Here is a 4,583-nt window from a genome sequence, read left to right on the forward strand (position 1 = left end):
ACCTTTTTTTTTCTTTTTTTTTTTAAAGATTTTATTTATTTAATTCGACAGAGATAGAGACAGCCAGCGAGAGAGAGAACACAAGCAGGGGGAGTGGGAGAGGAAGAAGCAGGCTCCCAGCGGAGGACTGATGTGGGGCTCGATCCCATAACGCCGGGATCACGCCCTGAGTCGAAGGCAGACACTTAACCGCTGTGCCACCCAGGCGCCCCTGACCTTTTTTTTTTTTTTAAGACTTATTTATTTATTTTAGAGACTGAGAGAGATGCACAAGTGGGAGGGGCAGGGAGAGGGAGAGAGAATCTCAAGCAGCCCCAACTCTCCTTGAGCACAGAGCCTGACACGGGGCTCGAACTCATGACCCTGAGATCATGACCTGAGCTGGAACCGAGAGTTGGATGCCCAACTGACTGAGCCACCCAGGCTCCCCATCCTGTGACTTTAAAGGCCAAACCAGCCATCCCAGCAGCCAGCCAGCTGTCTATCACCACATGGTGTTGGGCGTTTTGTGGCAAGGGCATCCATCCAGGCCAATATTCACCCAGCAAGTGTGAGCCGATGGAGTATATGTCCATGCTAAGATCGGTCTGGGAAAAGCAGCATCAGGAAAGAAAACATGCCCCCCAACATCAGTTCAGGCCTTCCTGAAATACTGCATTAGGGTCCTGGGGCAGCCGTAACAAATGACCACAAACCAGAGGCTTAAAACAAGAGAAATGGATTCTCTCCCAGCTGTAGAATCCAGAAGTCGAAGATGAAGGGGTCAGTCAGCAGAGGGTCCCCCTGGAGGCTCTGGGGGAGACTCTGTCCTTGCCTCTCTTCTAGCTATTGGTGGCTGCCGGCATCCTTGGCTCAGGGCTATGTAACCCCAACCGTGCCTCCGTCATCTGGAGGTCTCCTCCCCTGTGTCTGTGTGTCTGAAATCTCCCTCTTTTCTCTTAGGAGAATTCCCATCACTGGATTTGAGGCTCACCCTAAATCCAAGATGATCTCATCCTAAGATCCTTAATCACATTTTCAGAGACCCTATTTCCAAACAAGGTCACCTTCACTAGTTCTGGGCTTTGGGACATGGACAACTTTCTGGGGTCCACCATTTGCTCCCTTACCCCATCAAAAAATTCTGCCCATTTGATTTCATCAGACACACCCTGCCCCTCCCTCTGGTACAGGGGCATTTTAAGATTGGTTGTAGGGATGATGAGAGGCATAAAACCAAGCACGGCTGCCACAAACCACACAGTCCTATGCAGGGCCACCCACCCATTGCAGACACCTGCCTTGGGGCCTATCACCTGCCTTGTCTCTGATTGGACACCTACACACCTGAGGCACATGATACCCAGCTCACAGCCCCCACCCTGGCCAAGGCCAGATGGGCTGGCAGGGGCTCACTCGTGAGACACAGACAGAAAATCTGCCGTGCTGGCTCCGGAGCTAAATCTGAAAGCTTCCACTGCACGTGAGTATGCCCCACTCCTTCCTTCTTGCTCTGGACTTTGCTTATTCCAGCACCCAGGGAGGATGTCTCGATCCATGAGCAGGGGAGGGCTCAGCAGCAGGAAATCCTGACATGTGTCCCTCTTCCTGGGCTTCCGGCCTCATAACAGGAATGTTCTGAGTTTCAGGAGTGGTAGTACACAGTCAGTGTTAGTGGCCTGGGCCCTGCCCTTGGGGCAACCGCTGGCTGAGGCCTCCCCCAGTTAAAATAGACGAGTCATGGGTTGCCCCTGCTGGGAAGAGCTTGTCTTGTGCTGACTTGGCAAATGAGGAAAGGCCCAGGGCCACTTGCAAGATGAGGACACCCCGCCCTCACCCCACCCTCACCACACCCCAGGAACATACAAGCCTAGTCCCCAGAAGTCCAACAGCCACTAGGCACCTCCAACAACCAGGTGCAAGTACTCTTGGTGTGTGTAATGAGCTCCCCATAGTTACTTAGGGATTTTTTTTTTTTTTAAGTAACCTCTACGCCCGACATGGGGCTTGAACTCATGACCCTGAGATCAAGAGTCATTTGCTCTGCGGACTGAGTCAGTCAAGTACCTCACTTAGGGACAATTTTGAAGTTGTCCCAGAGGGGCAGCCTCAGGTTAGGGATGTGCAGCTGGCCAAGTGCACTTGGGGTGGGGTGCTCTGGCTCAGAAGTCAGAAGAGGATGGGGAGTCAGAAGATGAGGGGTCATCAGTTGGCTCTGGCTCTGAGGGGAGTCAGAAGATGGGGGGGTCATTCAGTTGGCAGCAGGAGGGCTTGTTTCTGCAGCCCCCCTTGCTCCACGTGGGCATATAGCTGCCCTCTTCTGTCCTCCCGTGCCCACTACAGACAAGGAGGAGGACAATGTGAGGGTGGGCCAGACCTGGGCTTGAAATTCAGAGCCTGAACCACTGCCTGGGTACCCTACACCCAGCCCAGGTGGGCTGCCTCAAAGACAAGAGGGCCAGGAATGGAGCCTGGGCGCTGGGTTTAGGGACTGGGCAAGGGGGTTATACTCCAATTAACATTAAATTTAAATAATTAGGATTTGATTTATTGAAGTTACAAATTCAAAACTGAACTTTTAAACCTGTTAAGTTCAGTTTCATAAACACTGTTATTCCCTTTATAAGCCTAGCAGATTTATGGTTATTTTCCAGGGGCCTCTCAAAATATTTGGTCCTAACTACAAATTCAGTGCATTAAGCATTTTCAACATTTCAAACTGAATTTATAAATTCAATTCTCTTATTTTCTTTTTAAGTGCTTTGGCTTGTCTGAATTGACAAATAAATCTTGGATGCTTCAAGAATTCATATATTCGGGGGCGCCTGGTTGGCTCAGTCGTTAAGCATCTGCCTTCAGCTCAGGGTGTGATTCCAGAGACCTGGGATCAAGCCCTGCATCGGGCTCCCTTCTCCCCTGGGAGCCTGCTTCTTCCTCTCCCACTCCCCCTGCTTGTGTTCCCTCTCTCGCTGGCTGTCTCTCTCTCTGACAAATAAATAAATAGAATCTTAAAAAAAAAAAAAGAATGCATATATTCAATAGATTAAAATTTTGAATGTGGTGAACCCCAAGTTGTCTCAAATGTTCCTGAAACATGAAATACCAAATGCGTTCAGGTTTCACTTACTCTGTAGGCACTAACACTCTGGTTCTGATTCTCTTAGACCATTCTACACGTCACACTAAACCTTACTGTGGCTGAAAGTTGTGTACCCATTTGAAGAAGTCAGTTTTCCATCCAGGTTCTAGGGCCGTTTGGCATCCACCAGCGGGGAGCCTGACACCCCAGAACCCTACCCAGTGGGGTTTTGCACTGCCCCTCCTTCCTGCCTGCTCTTGGGTTTTGGGCAATGCTGGCTCAGAGTGAACCCCAAGTGGACTTTGCCGTTCTTCAGCTCTGAAGACCTCTGAACTCAACAGGAGCTCATTTAGTCACTGAATGACAACTGAATGCCTTTCTCACTAGACCTTTGATACTGCTGGGGTCTCCTTAGCATTCCTACGACTGAGCAGCTACCTGGGCACCTAGCAGAGCTGACTGGGGTCCTTTCCAGAGCTCTGCTTGACCTGGAGTCACTACCCCAAAGGTCAGGCCTCAGGGCTAAGCTGGGTGCCAGGAACACAGAGCTGCCAGTGACAGTTGGCACACACAGCAGGCTCCAGCCCTCTCTGGGAAGACTGCGGAGGGTCAGCTGGCAGGAAAAATGGGGAAGAGAAAGAAGGAAACATGACTAGGAAGAGAGAGGACGAAGTTCAGTTCAGAAAGACGCCTCCCAAGTAGCAGAAATGGGGAAACAAGCCAGGCAGTGCGTCCTGGGGCTGGAGGGGCAGCCACGGGGTGGGGATGGCTGTGTGGTTTTCTGCAGGAAACTGCTGGGAGCAGCTAGGGATGGGGGGATGGGGGGGCGGCGGGGGTTCTGTCAGCTTGCATCAAGTGTAAAATGCCTTGTGATGAAAATTGCTGGCCACGTTGTGTTCAGTCCCAACGGTGCCCACGCCGCTTGCCTGCCCTGAGATGGAGGGGTTCTGTTTGCCTCGGGGTGGGGGGGAGCTCCAGCTTGTGAAAGCTGCAATTTGGTGCCGCAGATCCATGAGGCAGGACAGAGAGCCCTGGGTCTCGTCTACGCGGGGTTTTCGACGTCCAGGGGCCACACGGACGCTGCCTGAGGCGGAGAACTGAACCGCGCTTACTCAGGGACGTGTGCGAGAGGTCGGGGAGGGCCAGGATGGAGGGTGGCCACCAGAGGGGAAGGAGGGGCGCCGGGAGAGGCGACTCCCGATGGTCACCGCGTGGTCGCCTCGCGGCATGGCTGGGGCCCCAGCCTCCCAAGGAGCGCCAGCCCCGACCCCTACCCTCGCTCTCTGCCCCCGGCCCTGCACCAACCCCTGCCTCTACCGCGGCCCCTTCCCCTGACCCCCTCCCCTTGCCGCTAACCCGGCCCTGTCCTGGGCCGCCTGCCCTCTGTCCCCTGCTCCCCGCCCTGCGCGAGAAACCTAGCCCTGACCCTGACCCCGCCCCCAGCCCCGCCTCACGCCGGTGCCTGCCCCCTGCCCCTGTTCGGCCCCGCCCCCGGCTTCGGCCCCGCCCCTACCCCAGCGTGCCC

This window comes from Ailuropoda melanoleuca, chromosome 16 (assembly GCF_002007445.2).
Source record: "Ailuropoda melanoleuca isolate Jingjing chromosome 16, ASM200744v2, whole genome shotgun sequence".
NCBI lineage: Eukaryota > Metazoa > Chordata > Mammalia > Carnivora > Ursidae > Ailuropoda > Ailuropoda melanoleuca.